General features: G+C 45.8%; 1 protein-coding gene across 2 annotated transcripts in view; it reads left to right on the forward strand.

Moving 5' to 3' along the window:
* The first annotated feature begins 645 nt into the window (after nt 1-645).
* Nucleotides 646-22772, forward strand: part of LOC110538423 (sphingosine 1-phosphate receptor 2) — a 29954-nt gene continuing 7827 nt past the window's right edge. Inside the window, exon 1 of one of the 2 annotated variants that reach the window (XM_021625240.2) lies at nt 646-1405. The gene's annotated coding sequence lies outside the window, so the exon portion shown is untranslated. The remainder of the gene's footprint in view (nt 1406-22772) is intronic. The other variant, XM_021625242.2, reaches the window with a different exon arrangement.

A 22772-nucleotide genomic window follows, 5' to 3' on the forward strand; every position in this document is an offset into this window, starting at 1 on the left:
CACGCAGCTGGTGGAGGAGGAGAGGTGGAAGGAAGAAAGGTGGGAAGGATGTCTACAGTTGGTGGGTGGGGTTTGCCCAATCACTGCCTGTCTCCTCTTACTATGCAGCTCTATTCACTCTCAACTCACTCACCAACACAGGGAGAGAAAGCAGACCGTTTATGGACTATATGTTTAATCTGTGTGAGTTTCATTACCTAGTTTAATTTGCCACCAAGATGTGTGTAATGTGTCATGTGGTCTCTGGCTGCTGTATACAACAGCATTACATTGATGTCACTCTGCATCACCGTACAGTAGCTAGGCTGGATTTCTGGCTTGATAATGACTGACAGAACATGCCCATACTCACCTCTCCCCTACCTTCTTGACTGACAGCAGACCAATTGCCATGATGTATTGATTAAAGACAAAAACAAGAATGAGTCAACATGAACAACTGACTCAACACTTATTTACATGTTTTGCTATGAGCCATATCAAAGTTGAAATGCAAATACATTTCCTTTCCCTAATAGTAAAATCTAATTACAAATAATGTATGGGAAACACTGAAATTCTTCCGTATATGAATAGCCTGTATGCCAGAGACAGTAATTGCAGTACTGTAGTCTGTCAGAAGACTCCTCGGGTCTCAGGCTAGTTTAGATTTGGAGGAGCACTGGACTCACGTTCATCCAGGGAGCGCGAGGGCTCCGGAAGTGAGGTGGTGGAACATTAAGGACGAAAACATCTGGACTTCATTTGTACACTGGACAGAGAAGAACTCACAATGAAAATGCAATTTGTTATCCTGTAAGTCTAATTAGTGACTATGAATAAAGGTAGAGGGTTTATCTGAACATTATAAGTGAAAACCATTAACCACCAATGAGACTGGTGTTCATATTCTGTAGTAGGACGTTTCGACAGTGGTTCTGAGGAAATATGTGTGTGAACGGCGCGTAATGTGCGCGCGCCTCCCTGTTGTTCCATAGCCGGTGGAGCTGTTGTTCTCAGAGTTAGAGAAGGAACAACCACACGGACACTGGGAATAGAGCAACAAAGGAGAAAGTATGAGCCTAACGAAAAGTCTTAGGCATTGTCTTTAAAGTATTTTGTATTGGGAATCATTCAGTCTTCGCAGTATATACTTTTTTATTTTGAGGCAGAGTAGTTCCAGCTATGGATTTACCTTTGACCAGACAAGCAACACTGCCCAGTCGTCATCCGAACTTTTGACCAGACAAGCAACACTGCCCAGTCGTCATCCGAACTTTTCTCCTCATTACCCTCTACCCAGAAGAAGACAGCGCTCACAAATCAGGTGAACTTTTGAAAATGCATTTGATTTGGAGATAGGTAGCCACATGCTACACCTTTGTCGACAACAACCACAACTACACCGGCCGACTTCGCACATGGGGTAAGTGGTTTAATGTGTAAACCTACCAGCAAAATTGTACAATTGTGGCAAGTGTACACTCTACACGTGCCGTTTGTTAGAAAAACAAAGAAACGATCAATCAATGAACAATGTGCAGCGAGTCTGCAACACACGAGGGCGGTTATGAACTTCGCCCACTTTGGGAAGATATAGCCTATTATTTTATATTAACCTACCCAAAGACCTATAGCACGTATTTAGTGGCAACCACTGACGTCTAATCACACAGGATTGTTTAAGTAACCCTAATGATACTAGAATTGGGCAGCATGAATGATTACCACACCAGGATGCAGTCAAACGTGTTGAGAGGTTATCAGTATATAACGTAAAAGGGAACCACACACAAATTCTAAGAGAAGTTTATGGGTGTCTTGGGTGATGCCTTATTAGTGTCCCTCAAGGTTGTACATTAGATGATTAATCGAACAACCAGAAAATGATCCCTCAATAAATATGTTGTTTTTATTCTCCGAGAATAACAGATGTTTTGGAACGTGTTGTTTAATGAGTAACATGATCCATTAAATATTAACAAGCCACGGTGCCCGCTGCTGGCGGATCCACTACTGCTCTATGTGTATTGTAGTTTGTCGAGGGGGGTGGGGCTGTGGTCCCCTGGCTTTAGCTTCGCATGGGGCTTCTATACGTCTTGTAGCGGTTGCAAGACCCGCTGTGCCCCCCTCCTGTGTTGTCGAGGTCCGCTCATCCGTCACTGTAAAGGGCGCATTGTCCTGAAAGGATGTTTTAATAAAACAAAAGGCTCCATTATACCATCTCACCGGAGCGGAGCTGCTTGGTGGGCGGATCGGGGTCCCCAAGTGCCTGGTGGATTAAACCTCATTTCCATTCTAAAATGTTTTGAAGTGTTCCAAAATGAATAAAGGCTAATATATATATATATATATATATATATATATATATATATATATATATATATATATATTTAGCAACACTGCTCAGTTTTATCTTAAAAGATAAAGAAACTGTTCATAATTCTATTGTAAAAGCCCTTACCTACTTGCTGCACACTTTCACAAACCATTACATTAGGCTAACCTATCTGTTCTGTCATACTGTACATGTATTATATGCTGAGCTCTTAACTGACTACAAAATCAAATCAAAGTATTACACAAGGAAAAAATACACAATGAGTAATGGTAACTTGGCTATATATATAATGGGTACCAGTATGTAGTCGATGTGCAGGGGTACTTAAAAAATATATATTTCACCTGTTATTTAACCAGGTAAGCTAGTTGAGAACAAGTTCTCATTTACAACGGCGACCGGGCCAAGATCAAGCAAAGCAGTGCGACACAAACAACACTGAGTTTCACATGGAATAAACAAGCGTACAGTCAATAACACAATAGAAGAAAAATGAGTCTATACAGTGTACAAGGTAATTGAGGTAGATATGTATTATAGGTAAAGTAAAGGGGTAAAGTGACTAGGCAACAGGATAGATAATAAACAGCAGCAGCGTATGTGATGAGTCAAAAGAGAGCGCAAAAAGGTTCAATGTAGATATTTGGTTAACTATTTAGCAGTCCTACGGCTTGGGCGTAGAAGCTGTTCAGGGTCGTTTTGATTCCTGACTTGCCAGGCGGTAGCAGAGAGAACAGTCTATGACTTGGGTGGCTGGAGTCTTTGACAGTTTTTAGGGCCTTCCTCTGAAACTGCTTGACATTACAGTTCAGCGTGTTGAATATGTGGATTAAGATGTGTGGAACAAGATGTGTCATAATTGTCTGGGTTGTGTGGATTTAGGTGACTGCGGTGATGTCTGTTATGGTGTGTTTATGACCCATTCTGCACCTTGGCCAAGATTAATGAAAGTGTTTGTTAGGATCACAGTTTTGGGTCACATTGACAATGAAAAGCATAAACGCACCCTGCACGTTTCTGCTCTTTGAAAGAATAGCATTATGCAAAAACACCTTACAGACACACCCACACAGAATGAGGGTGTCGGTAATCTATTCATGGGTAAGAGAAACACAGAGATAAGCGGATAAGGAGGAGGAACTGGTGTTTTATTACCCTGATAAAAACACCCATCCATCATTCTCTCTCTCTCTCCTCAGCTCACTCTCTTCAGTGTGCTGGTCATTAAACATCTCTAAAATGTTAAAAGCTCCTGATGACATTAGCTCATGCTTAACCAATGGCAACAGAGCGCTAAACTAACTGAATGCTTAGATGCACATGGGAACCACGACAGACAAAAAAACACCAATTAAAGACAAGCAAACATTTCTCCATGATAACATAATTTGAGAGGGGTGGTGGGTGGGAGAAGGACATACACTGAGTGTACAAAACATTAAGAACACCTGCTCTTTCCATGACATAGACTGACCAGGTGAATCTAGGTGAATGTTATTGATGTCTCTTGTTAAATTCACTTCAATCAGTGTAGATGAAGGGGAGAAGACAGGTTAAAGACAGATTTTTAAGCCTTGAGACAATTGAGACATGGATTGTGTGTGTGCCATTCAGAGGGTGAATGTGCAAGACAGATTTAATTAAGTGCTTTTGAACAAGGTAAGGTAGTAGGTGCCAGGCACACTGGTTTGTGTTAAGAACTGAAATGTTGCTGGGTTTTTCACGCTCAACAGTTTCCTGTGTGTATCAAGAATGGTCCCCCACCCAAAGGACATCCTGCTAAGCATTGTAGTCATTGGAAGCATTGGAGTCAACATGGGCCATCATCCCTGTGGAATGCTTTTGACACCTTGTAGAGTCCATGCCTGACAAATCGAGGCTGTTCTGAGTGTAAAGGGGGGAGGTGTTCATAATGTTTGGTGTTTTCAGTGTATGTTGGTGGAGAAGAATATCAGGTGTGAGATGGGGATGTTGTGGAGTGCTGTGGGTTGTTTCGGGTGTGGATGGGACGCCTGTGCTACGGGGGGGGGGGCTGGCCGACAGGCTGGAGATAGATATAACCTGATCTAGGCAACTGGCCATCTGCTTTGGGACCATGTGACCTCACTGCTCATTACACTAGAACAAAACCCGCCACGCCGCTGCCACAACTAACCTCTGCCAACCCTCTTCACACACGTTCACTTCACACACTCTCATCTCTGGCCCAAGTGACAGAGTCCTGGAGTGCTGCTGTTAACAGCTCCAACACACCAACAGTCAACCATACACACAGGGTAACCAGGCGGACATGACAGCAGCATCCACACAGTGTAACCAGGCGGACATGACAGCAGCATCCACACAGTGTAACCAGGCAGACATGACAGCAGCATCCACACAGTGTAACCAGGCAGACATGACAGCAGCATCCACACAGTGTAACCAGGCAGACATGACAGCCGCATCCACACAATGTAACCAGGCGGACATGACAGCAGCATCCACACAGTGTAACCAGGCAGACATGACAGCAGCATCCACACAGTGTAACCAGGCGGACATGACAGCAGCATCCACACAGTGTAACCAGGCAGACATGACAGCAGCATCCACACAGTGTAACCAGGCGGACATGACAGCAGCATCCACACAGTGTAACCAGGCGGACATGACAGCAGCATCCACACAGTGTAACCAGGCGGACATGACAGCAGCATCCACACAGTGTAACCAGGCGGACATGACAGCAGCATCCACACAATGTAACCAGGCAGACATGACAGCAGCATCCACACAGTGTAACCAGGCAGACATGACAGCAGCATCCACACAGTGTAACCAGGCGGACATGACAGCAGCATCCACACAGTGTAACCAGGCAGACATGACAGCAGCATCCACACAGTGTAACCAGGCAGACTTACTGTTAAAGACAAAAAAAGGATTTAAAGGGATTCATTGGATCTCATGCTCTGGCTCTGACACATGTTTTTGGGTTTAGCAGTCCGTATAGAGTGAATCTAAACTCCATGATGTCAGACTGCTCTCTGGTTAAATCCAGCAGATCATGACATCATCATGTTGGGGTCAGGAGGTCTCTGGGTGCTGTTACCCACCCTGGCTCCTTCCCTGCTCAGTCACCAGTTTATCCCTCATGAACTGAACCCCCCCCCCCCCCCCCCCCCCATGGGCCCCAGGGCCACCAAAGCCTACTGAATGGAGGAAGACTGCAAGGAGAAGTAGCGCGTGAGAAATGCAAGTCAAATCAATGGACAAATAAATAAACCAATGTAGAAAGTAAACAGATGGATAAATAAATTGATGATAATTCAGCAGTGGGAACTGGATGTCTGGGATTATTTCTTGGCCAGGTCGGAAGCCGGGTCACATGGGGGTTGAAGTCGGAGGGAGATGTGGGTGGGGTCGTCCCTAAAGGATGCTCATGTTTCAGCTCCAATCCTGGGAGAGCGAGGCCGCTAATACGAGCAGTGAGAAGTATTTTTCCTTAGGGACGCTGAAGGCTCTTGTTGTCTACTACACACAGCCACTTTACTTTAGTCAGCCATTTCAGAAAGGAGTACGGACAGCGGAAAGATCAGAGAAGGGAACAACGGGTGCAACAACCTTCTGGCTTGTACAGGCAGGGTTAAAAGGAAGCACTCACGTGTCAATCCCCTACTTACAGATAAGAGCTGCAGGACTGACTAAAAATGGATCCTACAACCAATGTGTGTAATGCCTTTACAGGGGTGGATCCCCAAATATATGTATAAAGTGATCAAAACAAATGTAGATTAAAGGATAAGCAGCATATCATTTATAAATGTGTGCATGCTCTTCTCCTTCGGGAAAACATTTGCTGACTCAAAGGGGGTGTGGCAGGTATTAAAACACTTCTGCGCTACCTGCCGTGAGGATCAGTGGAGGCTGCTGAGGGTAGGACGGCTCATAATAATGGCTGGAACGGAGGGAATGGAATGGCAACAAACACATGGAAACCATGTGTTTGATGTATTTGAGACCATTCCCCTCCAGCCATTACCACAATTCTGTTGATCCCAATTAAAGTGCCACCAACCTCCTGTGGTGTGGATACTCTTGTGGATACTCTTGTGGATACTCTTGTGCATCCTCTGTCAAACTTGGTATTCGAGGAGGGGAGCAACCTCCTTCGTTCGCCTACTAACGAATTAACACTCGACCACTTATCGGTTTTACCGGGTCACGGAGGAGAGAGGAAGGAGAAGTCAATGGGAGGACGGTCTTTTGCCCAAATGAGAATCTCCGCTAGCCTGAAAAACACTTTTCCTGGGTGTGGCAGCTGTAGAAAAATAAGTGCCTTCTGTTCGCAGGCTGCAGAAGTATAAGCTGCAACAAACAGCTGACAGCATGTAGCTTTCTGATACACAGCCAAGCACTGGGAGTGTCTCCGATCAGGAAATATATGGCCTGCTCTGCTTTTTTCCCATTCCCAACATCTTACACACATACACAGACACATGCAACTATTTCCAAACGTAATCTGTCTAACACACCCGGACTCACTGTGAGACGTGATCTCAGGAATACTTTATAAATATTTAGTTGAGCAGACATTTGGAGGAGGGAAAGGTTTGGGGTATTTCAGTCCAGGATGATGTTTAAATTCCTTACCCAAATCCAACAGCTTTAAAAGGTCCTGTTACATATCCCGTCTTCTCTAGTCACTTAACCATAAACGTATCCATGGCTACGCACCCTAATACCCTCACCAACATACCAGCATGCCTGACATATCATTAAAGGGATTTGGTTCAAATCATCCTGCACAGTTGTGATAGAGGCATTTCTGTATCATACAGTATTTTTAACTTCACTGTGGACCACCCATAGACTGGCAGAAACTTTCTGCCAGTCTAAGTAATTAGGGTTAAGAAAGGTTATTGGATTGCAATATTGGATCTTTCATCCATGGCACATGAAACAATAACAAACCACCTCAACATTTTCATTTTGGTTTTGTGGCTTTCGAAGAAGGCGACAACACTTTGAGAACTGTACAGTGTACGAATACTGTGGAATAGTATACGGTAGGGAGGGAGTGGAATGAGCTCCGTGCTCCTGCTACAGCTGTATGGTTAATCAATGTGGTCAGATTGTGGTTTCCTGGTGTCTGGTCAATCCCAGTCAGTGGTCATGTTTCAGTGATGTTGGAGCAGGTACACATGGAGATGTGTGGTTTGGAACCCCACTCCCACCCACATCCCTCCATTCTGGCAGCCATTGTTATTCTGAGCTGGCTTTGTTTGTTCAGCTGGAAGAAAAGCTGTGCTTCTTCAACCCCCCCACATGGAGAAGGAGGGAGACAAGGAGTTGGAGTCAGGCCTTTCAGGATTGTTCAAGTGGGAGAAGCTCAGATTAAAGTTCTTAGAGCAGTGTTTGACTCGTTTACTGAGACTTGGAACTCTGAAAGAAGGTCTGTTCAATTAACAACGTTTTGGCGATGCATCTCTAATGTGTGATTATGAATAAAGATGGATGTGGCAGACTGACAGACTCTGTATTGGCTGGCCTACTTCCTCTCATTAACTGACTGACATACTGAAATGGGATTTTAAGTGAACTGCACAAAGAAAAACACATACCACGAGTAACTGAACTGGAGTGAGGTCATGCAGCAGTTCAGAATGCTTTATAGGAGTTGGCAGATCAATTTGAAATGGACGATGTTTGTCTCAACCAAACGTGACAACAGGTCAAATGTTGTAACTCTTGTGAGATCATCTCTCTGCTCCCGGTCAAAGTCAAGTAACCGTTCTCTCAGTGCCCTCGAAACCATACCCCCACAGCATGGCAGAGTACTTTCAGACCTGCTCACTATTAATATTATAGCATACATACACAAATATACACACATACAACTGTTCCGTCAAGGTACTTTTAGAGAGGTTGCAAGCCAGTGAAATAGTCGTAGCATGGCGCAAACTCCCAAATCTTTTCAGCTGTTATTGTGACTGCTGTATACATACCACCTCAGGCCAATCAAAATAATAAACTGGCACTTAACGAGCTGTACAAGGCAATAAACAAGCAGGAAGCCCTACACCCAGCGTCCGCCTTTCTGGTTTCCGGCGATTTTAATTCGGCATCGCTAAGACACGCGATGCCCCACTTCCATCAACACGTCTCCAACGCTACTAGGGGAGAAAGTCGTAGACCACTGCTATTTTCCCCATAAGCAAGCATACAATCTCCTCCCTTGTCTGGCATTCGGGCAGATCAGATCATGACTCCGTACAGTTGCTTCGTCTTTACAAGCAGAAGCTGAAACATTGAGAAATGGTCACCAGAATCAGAGGGTATGCTTCAGGACTGCTTTGCTAGCGCTGATTGGAAATATGTTCTGAGACTCCACCGATTTACCGTTGACGAGCTTACCACCTCCGTCAATGACTTTGTTAGAAAATGCATCAGCAACGTTGTACCCACGGTCAGGGTTCACTACTTCGTCAAACAAAAGCCCTGGATTAACCCTGAGGTTGGCGCTAAACTAAAGAGCATGGCTACCGCACACAGCGCTATAGCATACAACCCTGCCATCCAGGACCTCTATGTTAGGCACTGTGAAAAGAAGGCCCGGAAAATCATCAAAGACCCCAACTACCGAAGCCATAGACAATTTTCTCAGCTGCCGCTCGGCAAGAGGTGCCAGTGTATCAAGTCTGACACCAACAGGCTCTTGAACAGCTTCCATGCCCAAGCAATACGACTGACAAATACCTAACCAAATAGCTACACAGACTTTAACTTGTAGCTTTATTTACCTTTTATTTCAGTATTTGCACTGTCTATGCACACTCACAGGGCCCTACAAACTCACACCCACTGTCACTCCAACACACACACACAAACACTCGCTCCATCATTCGCTCACTCACACATAATATGCACATTCATTTATACGGACTCTGCACACCCACTCACATGCAAGCTGCTGCTACTCTGTTTATCTCATATCCTGTTGTCCAGTCACTTTATCCCTATACATATCTACCTCCATCACTCCAGTATCCCTGCACCTGTAAATATGGTATTGGAACTGACTTTTTAAATATTTGCTGTATATAGTATGCCTACTTTCTTACGTTATTGTGTATAGCATATATATTATTCTTCTAGTATTAAATTGTTATGGATTATTGCATTGTTGGGCTTTGAGTTAGCAAGAAAGGCATTTCTCTGTACTTGTGCATGTGACTTGAAACTGAACCTCTTGGGTTGTTTCCGTACAGCTCACTCTGCCTCTGTATGTGGTCTGCTTTTACCATGTACTGTAACTGTATGTGTCCAGTCTCAGGGGGGATTGGTGCTCTTATATGTCAGTGCTCGGGAGGTCTCTGGATGTCGAAATATCCTCGTTGTTTTTCATGAGACACATTGGCTAGCTCTTGATAGTTTTTTCTAAAGAACATGTCATCCTGTCTAAGACTTTGTTGAATGTTCGTAGAGCGTGTTCTCTCACTAGGCAACCATGTATTTTTCTGACAGCAAAGCTCTGAATACAGGTCTGTATTAATAAAATATGGAAGGCTTCAATGCAGCATCTAAAACAGAATCTAAAAGCAATCAGAACTGCGTTGTCCCTCTCTGTTCGGCCCTATAGATGCTACCATATTTTTTTTACACACTTCTCATCTCTTTCATTGGCACCATCCCCCTCTCCTCTATTGTGGCCTCCCAGCTCTCTGTCCCGTGACAGTCTGCTGTTATTGATGCATAGAAAGATCACAGGAACATCAGAGGAACAAGCATGCAGTTTGTCGTGTCACAGTCACTGCCTGCACCCTCACCACCAATTTGTGTACACACACACACACACACACACACACACACACACATAACTAATATTGCACACACATAGAGATGTGTCAAAGCATTTGGAATCTGCTTCTATAGTGCTTACATTCATTAACATGCATACATGCATGATCACATGCATGCTGTGCACATGGATGCTGTGCGCTATCCCAAACTCTCATTACACACAGTATCCTAGCCAGGCAATAGAATATAACCGGAGTAGGGCTGGAGTCCAAGTTCGAGCATCAGGTCAGAATAGGAGCTGGGACAAAGAAAGGGTGAATGTGCATTCAAAGCCTATTCCTTTAGGAGTACCTGACTGTGTTAAACAACAGCACAGAGGTGTGAGAATAGCAGCACTGCTGAAACCTGAAACAAGCACACCTCATCCTCCCTTGAGCTCAGCTGTTAGTTCCAGATCTGACCCATAATGGAACACCTTGTTCCGAACTGAAGGGTTCTGACCCAGACCAACCGGTTATGTTCAGGTCCAACAGAAGAACAGAGCTCCTTGTCCTCCCCCCCCGCTGCTCTGAGCGAGCCAGGATACTGGTTCGAGACTGACTTGTCCTGCTGAAACTACTGAGCCTTGCGTTCGCATTGTTTTCAGTTTTCAGAGCTGGATGGAGACAAGCAGGCCTCCGGGCTGAGTGTAAATATTCCGAGCCTTGCTTCTGTGGTTTACCAGTAATGTGACTAGTGTGTACGTGTCTTAGTGCCGTGAGAACATTAGCCTACTGTTATCTTTTACTACCACGCTTCCTTTGTGACACTAACCACGTTTCCGTCCACAGTTTTTATGCAAGTAAAGTCATACCTTTTATAAAAAATAAATCACGACAGCTATGATGGAAACAAAGTGTAGGTACAATTTTTAAATGCAGACAGATAATTTTGTGTCTGTAAAATATATTATGCGAGAAATGGAGGTGGAAACACCTTTTTATGTGCAAATATTGATATAATAACTATCATATCAAAGTAAACTTGGAGTCACGCAATGATGTGTGTGTGGTCCTCCCACTACGACTCAGGAAACCATGCAGTTTATTAAGCTACAGATGAAATAAGTTGTGATGAACTTCACAGGGTGGAGCTTGATGCTCCTTTCCAATAACTGTTTGGGGTCTTATTCTGGTGACATGATGATCGATGCTTGACCGCCGTTTGACAAATACAAATATTCTCGCTCTTATCCATAATAATCTCATCTTGTAGACTAGCCTACCCTCACTGTATCTGTGAGTCCACGTGCCAAGACTAGAGTAGGAACATGTGCTATTTAACAAAACATTTTGTGACAACACTATTGGGAGAGTTGAATTTAATGGAAACCCATTAAACTTTTTAGATTTTTATTTGGTTACAAGCAAAAAAACTATGTCATCGCACAGATTTTTTTTATCCACAAGTCCATTTGGTTGAAACACACTACTGGTGAGGAAATTCCCATTTTCTTTGTGCTGATGTTAGTCTATTCACATACAAATCTGTCGCCAACTGGATGGAAACCTAGTTACTGTGATCTCTTGAGCGACGTATAACTGCTCAGGTTGTTGCGAACCTTTCGTGTGAAATGAGTGTTGAAATGATGTGGTGTTAAGACGGCTCAGGGTGTCATGACGAGCCTCAAACCAGAGAGTGGTTGGTTCCTTTATATGGAGTCATGAGGCCTTAATACGGAACTATAAGAACATGTCTGCTCCAGATGTGTTCTAAGTCAGCTCTTTGTGCCCTTGTGCTTTGATCTCTGTGGTAAGTGTCAAGTATATCGGAGGAGGAGGGGGAACATGGAGAGAGGGAAATGTGGTCCCTTTAAATCAGGACGCCGGATGAAAGAGAAACATGCAGAATAGTGCGACGTAAGAAAATGAATAATTTGGTAGTGTGCCCCGTGGGACAGGGGTTGACAGGAATGGACTGAGGGTAAATGTATTACAGTAATTGCCTCAAAGGCGCCACCCCCTCTGATGCATTGCCCCTCCCCGTTGGGTAAGGGCAATACTGCACGATGCCCTTCTTCAGTTGTCCCTCTCAAGTGGAGGGAGAGAGGGCACATATCCATCCATTGAAAGTAAACATTGCTTCTTGACCGAACTGTGCAGACAGAAACTAGACCCCCAAAAGAGGCTGTGCTCAAACTGTCATCTGCTGATGAGGGGAAGGTCAATCCCTAATTACAAGATTACCCATCATTCAGTGTTTATTTATTTTTACACTTCCTCGATAATCTGCCAGCTTCAGCAAGATTTTAACAAATCCCCACACCATACGACAAGGGGGGAGAGGAAGACATTCTGTCTTTGAAGCTAAAAACAATGTGCCTTCCAGGGAAGAAGTTAGCATCTCTGCAAATTAGAGTTCTGTAACAAAAAACAGAAGTAGATATCTGGTCACAGTATGTAAGAAAATATATTTCTGTTATTTTTTTCTGCATCAGTAGAAGTTATCTGACTCTGTACTACTATAGCTATGCAGTGATAACGCATGAATGTAAATATTTAATGATCATTACTGGACTAATGTTTCACTATAACTCATCTAAACAATACGTCCAAGTGAAGAGCCAGAGGAATGTGTTTGTCTCGGACATGGTTTGGTAAGTTTACACAAAGCAAGCTACAAAGACATTTTTCCACCATATTTAAAAAACTCTTTCCCCTGTGGAATTCCTCTTAAAGCTTAACACTGAGATATTGCAGGCTTCCATCTCATATCACTGGTCCGTCCGGCCTCTCTACAGTACAAGTCACAGAGCGACACAGAAACAGGCTCTCTTCCTCTCGCCTCTGTTTTTTGTTTCATTTAGCTGCCTGGCGGTCATATGAACAGTGCAAGTCTCTCAGCGACAGAGCCTCGTCTCTCTTGAGTCTGAGTTTCACTCCCCCACAATCAGTCAGTCCACGCTGTAGCCAGCTCCACAAAGCCAGGTGCTACAGAACTGTATGTCAAAGGTCAAATCACAGACAGACCAAGTGATTCACTCTCCAGTCCAAAGTCTGCTCGTGGAGATTTCACCATAGCCATTTCCTTTGTTTAGGAAATTGAGCTCTAAACAGTTGTGAATATCAGTGTCAAAGTGGTATGCATATAGATAAGATTATGCTGGTGTGTCTGTGTGAGTGATAATATTTTTCTTTTGGCATTTTGCAGGTGTCTGTGTGTATCTCTTGTGTCTGGTCCACTAGCATGCGTGTGTTGTTGTGTGGCGTTTCAGTGTTTGTCAACAATCTCCCCAAGGAGAAGTGGGTGTGGAGTCAGGCGCAGGAGAAAGCAAATTTCGAGAAGGGCGTTTTATTAACAAGTCCAAAGAACAGGAAACAGGACTACAACAGTAGCCTCAAAACAACCGGACCCCGTCCAGGAAAAAAACACCTGTTCAACAGAACACAAGAAAACGCAACCCAAACTAAATGCCAGGAAACGTAACAATCCCGCACAAAACCCAGAGGGTATGGCGAGATAAAATACCCCCCCCCCCCTAATTACCCTAAATCAAACACAGGTGAAACACAAGACGGACACAACCAAATGAAAAGGAAAAAGGATCGGTGGCAGCTAGTAGACCGGCGACGCCGAGCACCACCCGAACAGGGACCTTCGGTGGAAGTCGTGTGTGTTGCTATTTGTGTGTTTTTTTTCTCCTGGTGTGGGTTTCAGCCCTGCTGCATGGCTGTGCGGTTGTGGGTGTTATCAGCCTGCCTGTCAACACTGAGCCATTTAGAGGAGATAACACCAGGCAGGAAGAAGGGCAGGGGAGGATCACTGCTCTCTCTCTTTCTCTCTCTCTCACAGATCATCATTGATACCACCACCACCACCACCAACCTACTGCATGACTGTTGCCCTGAAGACTTACCCTGGGTTAATGTAGCAGTTAGTGTTATTTCATTAACGCCTCACAATTGGGTTGTTAATGTTGTATGTATTTTCCCTATGGGAAAACACCCCGAGATAAAACCTCTTCTGTTTGTGACTGCAGATGGAACTCAAAGACCTATCTATCTATACAGTGACCGCGGTTAGGGTTTAGGATGAGTCCTGCTCGTGTCTCTTCTGCTCTGTGACCACTCACCTAGCTGAGTTTTTAAAGTCACACTTTATTTGGCCCATCTGTACATGCTCTACAGAGGATCATACTATCAACAAACTATCTGTTGATAAGCAACTGCTTGCTAGGGTTAGGTTTAGAATAAGGGCTAGGGTTAGCTAGGATAAGTGTTAAGGTTAGGGTTAAAGCTAGGGTTAGTAGCTAGTTAGTTAGTTGAAATGTTGCTGATAGACTATTCAAATAGTGTTTCTGCCCCTGGTCCTGCTGGTTTTGTGAACTTGAATGCTCTGCCTCTACTTCTGCCTTGCCCTGGGAACGGACTGAGGGCAATCAATGCTGCAGTGATGGCTGTGAAATCACTTCATGTCATGGATGGAGCCCTGGGGCTCAGGGATGTGGAGAGAGAGCAGAGACACACTGCTGCCACCTGCTATCACCAGCAAATTCAGTCCCACTACATCCTGACTGTGAAGCTAAGCTCAGTGTGTGGCTAACTGGCTGGGGCTGTAGAGGGCTTGTCCTTCCCTGCCCGTTTCCACTATGTAATGACTTGTAGCTATAGAAGAGAGTGTAGCTGGTGTCTGTGTGTAAAGTAGAGACCGGGGGGGGGGGGTGTCATCTGATTTGGAAAACACTGTCTTGTTAAGGGTGATATACAAGTGTCACTGATCGTCTGTAGAGCATCTACACATTTGTATGCAAATAGTTTGTGTGCATATGAATGCCCATTATTTTGGAATGAGATGTTTGACAAGCAGGTGTCCACATAATTATGATCATGTAGTGTACATGATCTAAGTGTGTTAGTTGGTATTCAGCAGTCATAAAATGGGCCTTATTTACATTGAAGAGCAACTCAAATATGTGACTTTCAGCTCTGCAGAGATGAGATAATGACTTACAATGAAATAATGTAGTCATCAAATAGGCCTAAAACAAAACTCCTGCGTTGTCTTGGCTGTGTGCTTAGGGTTGTTGTCCTGTTGGAAGGTGAAATATTGTAATAAAGTCATGTGAATAAATGATGGTTAATAAGTGATAAGCAGTAATGGACAGTCACTACCATCGTGGGACTTTATTTAGTTGTATTCTCTGTTACAGCATTCAACCCACATTATGCTTTGTGCATTTTAATGTCGTGTCTTTTTAAACTGTGATTTATTTTTGTATTATCTAACTGAAACTAAACCGACCTCAGCGTAGCTCTCTCTTATCCGATAGAACGTTTGTCTGTCTGACAGGAAGAGGTTTTGAGTGAGTTGTGTTTTTAGTCTCTGCGACTGTAGACTTCGTGATTTATAGATCCATACCATAGTGTGTTTGTGTGCATCTATTATAGATCTATAATGGGTCAACAGAAACCACGTCATGGCAATACTTGCTGTAGATACTATGTATGATGTACAGTAGCTTCCAAACGTTGTTAGGTTACAGTTCAAATTGATTTGATGAGGGGAAAACATGTTTTATTTTATCTACATACAATACCCCATAATGACAACGCAAAACAAGTTTAGACATTTTTGCTATTTTATAAAAAATTAAAAACTGATAACATTTATATAAGTATTCAGGCCCTTTACTCAGTACTTTGTTGAAGCACCTTTGGCAGCGACTACAGCCTCGATTTGTCTTGGGTATGATGCTACAAGCGTGGGGGCACACCTTTTCTGCAGATCCTCTCAAGCTCTGTCAGGTTGGAAGGGTAGCGTCGCTGCACAGCTATTTTTAGGTTTCTCCAGAGATGTTCCGTCAGGTTTATGTCCGGGATCTGGCTGGTTCACTCAAGGACATTCTGAGATTTGTCCCGAAGCCACTCCTGCGTTGTCTTGGCTGTGTGCTTAGGGTCGTTGTCCTGTTAGACTGAAGCGAAGGTTCACCTTCCAAGGTCCCGAGTGCTCTGGAGCAGGTTTTCATCAAGAATCTCTCTGTACTTTGCTCCGTTCATCATTTCCTCGATCCTGACTAGTCTCCCAGTCCTGCCGCTAAAAAACATCCCCACATCATGATGCCACCACCACCATGCTTCACCGTAGGGATGGTTTCAAGTTTCCACCAGACGTGACGCTTAGCATTTAGGCCAAATAGTTTAATATTGGTTTCATCAGACCAGAGAATCTTGTTTCTCATGGTCTGAGAGTCTTTAGGTGCCTTTTGTCAAACTCCAAGTGGGCTGTCATGTGAGGAGTGGCTTCAATCTGGTTACTCTACCATAAAGGCCTGATTGTTGGAGTGCTGCAGAGATGGTTGTCCTTCTGGAAGGTTCTCCCATCTCCACAGATGAACTCTAGAGCTCTTTCAGAGTGACCATCAGGTTCTTGGTCACCTCCCTGACCAAGGCGTTTCTCCCCCGATTGCTCAGGAAGGTTCCAAACTTCTTCCTTTGATGGAGGCCACTGTGTTCTTGGGGACCTTCAATGCTGTATACATATATATGCTGTATCTTTTTGGTACCCTTCCCCATTTCTGTGCCTCGGCACAATCCTGTCTTGGACAATCTATGTCCAATCAATTGAATTTACCACAGGTGGACTCCAATCAAGTTGTACTAACATCTCAAGGATGATCAATGGAAACAGGATGCACCTGAGCTCAATTTCGAGTCTCATAGCAAAGGATCCGAAATATGTAAATAAGGTATTTCTGTTTTTGCTGAGGAATTGTTTTTATTTAATCCATTTCAGAATAAGGCTGTAACGTGACAAAATGTGGAAAATGATAAGGAGTCTAAATACTTTCCAAAGGCACTGTATGTTTCAAGCTCCATTGCTTCCTGACCTTATACACTGCATTGTGTCTAACGGTCCTGCTGAGATAGAAATCTCTCTTCCTTCCTGCACTGACATCGTTAATGCTCCATCTCACTGCATTTGTGTTGATACCGCAGAGACACTATTGGCGTCAAGGGTGATAACCTGTGGTCAGGGACCGGGGTGGGGGAGGAGGCGTTAAGGGGAGGGAGTGGGGAGGGAGTGCAAAATGGAACAATCCTCCAGACAGCTAGCAGAGCTCTCAACAAGTATGCTCACCACACCATTAGACGGGCCAAAAATGGAACCCGACAAGGCATCCAATCACAGCAAAGATGGGTCCTACCCAGCGTTGGACTATGATGGATAATGATAACCCATAACCCTCTGGCTGCTCTAAAACCTGAGAGAGATTAGCTAGGAGGAGGAGAGAGATTACTACTACAGAGGTAAGATTGTGTCTGTCTGGTGCTTTAATGAGAATACAACAGCTTTAATGTGATAGAGGGTTAGTGTGAAGTAGAGGTCATCTCAGATCTGGAAATTTTGATCCAAATCTAATTGGATTTCTGAAATTCATTTTTTGCAAAATCAATACCCCATCCGATTCGGGTTTCCGAGGTAGATCAGATCCGACCCAAAATATGTCAGAGAAATTTCAATACCTGAACACTTCTCCGTTGCGCAAATACAGCTGTGTCTGTTCCAAGCTCATTGGCGTGGGAAATAGTGAGGGCCCAGTTGAAACAAGTTAGTCAACATGGGTTAGGATCCCTGTGGAACGCTTTCAACACCTTGTAGTCCATGACCCGACGAACTGAGGCAGTTCTGGGGACAAAAGGGGTGCAACTCAATATTGTTGTTCCTAATGTTTTGAACACTCGGGGTACTGTATATGTATGTGCGTCTCTGTGTGTCCATGTGACTGAGTGCAGTTATACAAGACGATGTTGTGTCTGAGGTATCTCAAACACTGATGTCTAGGTTCACTGGTTTCCCCTGCAGCAGGAGAAAGTGGAGCTGGGTAGCTGTGAGTGCTGCAGTGACAGCAGGTGGGTAATGGAACAGCTATCTGGGAGGGGAGCAGCAGGCACACACAGACACACTGCTAATTGGGGCTTATCAGGTGTTGCTGGGAAAGGGAAAACACCACCTGGGGCTTTTGTGAGAACAGAGCAGGGAGCTATCAGTGGGTCACATGACCACTATGCCGGGATGGGGGGGGGCTTGGTCTCAGTGTGGGGTTAGGAACCAGATCATTTTGTCCACCAGCCAGCTCTCTCTGTCGAACCACCTAGTTTTACAGCGCCTCAGAACGGGCCTTGACTGGAAGTCTGTGGTAGGAGCGGACAAAACAACCGCTGGTTTTAATTGGCTGATCTCTCAGTAATAATTGGCTGATCTCTGTCCATCACCATCTAGCTTAATCCTTAGAACCTCCCCCCTACATTGTGGACTTCAAAGTGCGAGCAACGTAGGTGAGATTGGAAAATCTGAAAGTACGCATCTTAGAAATAGTTTTCACATTTAAAATGTAAATGCCTGAACTCAGAATCAATTGGGTTAATTGACAATTTTGAAGTCCTGTCTACTACACTTCCCTTTCAAGTCTCACTTTGTTGCACAGTGTTACCTAGCTCTCTGCACCAGTCGAGCCCGGGGAAATTAGAGAATAAGGTTTCAGAAGATATTTACTATTCGGACTCCTTGTAACGGTTTTCTTTATGAGAAGGAGAGTCGGACCAAAATGCAGCGTGTAGATTGCGATCCATGTTTATTAAACAAACGAAACACGAATCTAAATACAAACACTACCAAAACAAGAAACGTAACGAAAACCGAAACAGCCTATACTAGTGTAAACTAACACAGAGTAAGGACACTAAGGACAATCACCCACGACAAACTCAAAGAATATGGCTGCCTAAATATGGTTCCCAATCAGAGACAACGATAAACACCTGCCTCTGATTGAGAACCACTTCAGACAGCCATAGACTTAGCTAGAACACCCCACTAGCTACAATCCCCATACAAACACACCACATACAAAAACCCCTGCCACACCCTGGCCTGACCAAATAAATAAAGATAAACACAAAATACTTTGACCAGGGTGTGACAGAACCCCCCCCCTAAGGTGCGGACTCCCGAACGCACCTCAAAACAATAGGGAGGGTCCGGGTGGGCGTCTGTCCATGGTGGCGGCTCCGGCGCGGGACGTGGACCCCACTCAATCAATGTCTTAGTCCCTTCTCCTCGCGTCCCTGGATAGTCCACCCTCGCCGCCGACCATGGCCTAGTAGTCCTCACCCAGAACCCCACTGGACTGAGGAGCAGATCGGGACTGAGGGGCAGCTCGGGACTGAGGCAGCTCGGGACTGAGGGGAAGCTCAGGAGTGAGAGGAAGCTCAGGAGTGAGAGGAAGCTCAGGAGTGAGAGGAAGCTCAGGCAGGTTGACGAATCTACCATATCCTGGCTGACTGGCAGATCCTGGCTGACTGGCAGATCCTGGTCGACTGGCAGATCTGGAAGAGTCTGGTCGACTGGCAGATCTGGAAGAGTCTGGTCGACTGGCAGATCTGGAAGAGTCTGGTCGACTGGCAGATCTGGAAGAGTCTGGTCGACTGGCAGATCTGGAAGAGTCTGGTCGACTGGCAGATCTGGAAGAGTCTGGTCGACTGGCAGATCTGGAAGAGTCTGGTCGACTGGCAGATCTGGGAGAGTCTGGTCGACTGGCAGATCTGGGAGAGTCTGGTCGACTGGCAGATCTGGGAGAGTCTGGTCGACTGGCAGATCTGGGAGAGTCTGGTCGACTGGCAGATCTGGGAGAGTCTGGTCGACTGGCAGATCTGGAAGAGTCTGGTCGACTGGCAGATCTGGAAGAGTCTGGTCGACTGGCAGATCTGGAAGAGTCTGGTCGACTGGCAGCTCTGGCTGCTCCATGCTGACTGGCTGCTCCATGATGACTGGCAGCTCTGGCTGCTCCATGCTAACTGGCTGCTCCATGCTGACTGGCAGCTCTGGCTGCTCCATGCTGACTGGCTGCTCCATGCTGACTGGCAGCTCTGGCTGCTCCATGCTGACTGGCTGCTCCATGCTGACTGGCAGCTCTGGCTGCTCCATGCTGACTGGCTGCTCTGGCTGCTCCATGCTGACTGGCTGCTCCATGCTGACTGGCTGCTCCATGCTGACTGGCGGCCCTGGCTGCTCCATGCTGACTGGCGGCCCTGGCTGCTCCATGCTGACTGGCGGCCTTGGCTGCTCCATGCTAACTGGCGGCCCTGGCTGCTCCATGCTAACTGGCAGCTCTGGCGGCTCCTTGCAGACTGGCAGCTCTGGCGGCTCCTTGCAGACTGGCAGCTTTGGCGGCATCCTGCAGACAGGCAGCTCTGGCAGCTCCTTGCAGACTGGCAGCTCTATGCTAACTGGCAGCTCTATGCTAACTGGCAGCTCTATGCTAACTGGCAGCTCTATGCTAACTGGCAGCTCTATGCTAACTGGCAGCTCTATGCTAACTGGCAGCTCTATGCTAACTGGCAGCTCTTTGCAAACTGGCAGTTCTGAACAGGCGGGAGACTCCGGCAGCGCTGTAGAGAAGGAAGGCTCTAACAGTGCTAAACAGGCGGGAGACTCCGACAGCGCTGGAGAGGAGGAGGGCTCCGACAGCGCTGGACAGGCGAGGCACACTGTAGGCCTGATGCGTGGTGCTGGCACTGGTGGTACTGGGCCGAGGACACGCACAGGAAGCCTGGTGCGGGGAGCTGCTACCGGAGGGCTGGGGTGTGGAGTAGGCACAGGATGGGTTAGACCGTGAAGGCGTACTGGAGATCTTGAGAGCGGTGCTGGCACAGGACGTGCAAGGCTAGGGAGGTGCACAGGAGGCCTGGTACGTGAGACTGGCACCATCTTCACCAGCCGACTAACACGCACCTCAGGACGAGTATGGAGCGCTGACCCAGGTGCCATCAAATCCCCGACACGCTCCGTCGGGCGAATTCCATGTTTAAAACACCAACACAGCAACTCCCTCATTTCTCTCTCCTCCAATTTCCCCATTAACTCCTTCACAGTCTCTGTTTCGCTCACCTCCAACACCGGCTCTGGTCTCCTCCTTGGCTCCTCACGATAAACAGGGAGAGTTGGCTCAGGTCTGGCTCCTGACTCTGCCACACTCTCCCTGAGCCCCCCCCCAAGAAATTTTTGGGGCTGACTATGGGGCCTCCGTCCGCGCCGCCTTGCTTGCTTCGCAAACTCCATTCTCCTATATCCTTCCGCGCACTGCTCCATCGAATCCCAGGCGGGCTCCGGCACTCTCCCTGGGTCGACCGCCCACCTGTCTATCTCCTCCCAAGAAGTATAGTCCATACTGTACTCCACTTTGGGCTGTTCTTGCCTGTTGACACGCTGCTTGGTCCGTTGGTGGTGGGTGATTCAGTAACGGTTTTCTTTATGAGAAGGAGAGTCGGACCAAAATGCAGCGTGTAGATTGCGATCCATGTTTATTAAACAAACGAAACACGAATCTAAATACAAACACTACCAAAACAAGAAACGTAACGAAAACCGAAACAGCCTATACTAGTGTAAACTAACACAGACTAAGGACAATCACCCACGACAAACTCAAAGAATATGGCTGCCTAAATATGGTTCCCAATCAGAGACAACGATAAACACCTGCCTCTGATTGAGAACCACTTCAGACAGCCATAGACTTAGCTAGAACACCCCACTAGCTACAATCCCCATACAAACACACCACATACAAAAACCCCTGCCACACCCTGGCCTGACCAAATAAATAAAGATAAACACAAAATACTTTGACCAGGGTGTGACACTCCTGAATATTCTGCACGGTTCATTTGAATATCTTACTAAATACACATTGCGTGATAAACTTTGAGCAGCTTTGAGTATGTAAGACGGATATTATTATCTGGTTGTTTTAGTTCTGATCAGTTGTGGATGTAAAACAACCGTGGTGTTGGAGACACACTAGATGGGCTACATGGTCACAAACTAAACTCAGCAAAGAAAGAAACATCCTCTCCTCTCACTGTCAACTGCGTTTATTTTCAGCAAACTTAACATGTGTAAATATTTGTATGAACATAAGGTTCAACAACTGAGACATAAACTGAACTAGTTCCACTGACAGAAATTGAATAATGTGTCCCTGAACAAAGGGGGGTCAAAATCAAAAGTAACAGTCAGTATCTGGTGTGGCCACCAGCTGCATTAAGTACTGCAGTGCATCTCCTCCTCATGGACTGCACCAGATGTGCCAGTTCTTGCTGTGAGATGTTACCCTACTCTCCCACCAAGGCACCTGCAATTTACCGGACATTTCAGGTGGGAATGGCCCTAGCCCTCACCCTCTGGTCCATCAGGTCCCAGACGTGCTCAAAGGGATTGAGATCGGGGCTCTTCGCTGGCCATGGCAGAACACTGACATTCCTGTCTTGCAGGAAATCACGCAGAACGAGCAGTATGGCTGGTGGCATTGTCATGCTGGAGGGTCATGTCAGAATGATCCTGCAGGAAGGGTACCACATGAGGGAGGATGACGTCTTCCCTGTAACGCACAGCATTGAGATTGCCTGCAATGACAACAAGCTCAGTCCGATGATGCTGTGACACACCACCCCAGACCACGACGGATCCTCCACCTCCAAATCGATCCCGCTCCAGAGTACAGGCCTCGGTGTAATGCTCATTCATTTGACGATAAACACGAATCTGACCATCACCCCTGGTGAGACAAAACCGTGACTCGTCAGTGAAGAGCACTTTTTGCCGGTCCTATCTGGTCCAGCAACGGTAG

This window comes from Oncorhynchus mykiss, chromosome 12 (assembly GCF_013265735.2).
Source record: "Oncorhynchus mykiss isolate Arlee chromosome 12, USDA_OmykA_1.1, whole genome shotgun sequence".
In the NCBI taxonomy this organism is placed as follows: domain Eukaryota; kingdom Metazoa; phylum Chordata; class Actinopteri; order Salmoniformes; family Salmonidae; genus Oncorhynchus; species Oncorhynchus mykiss.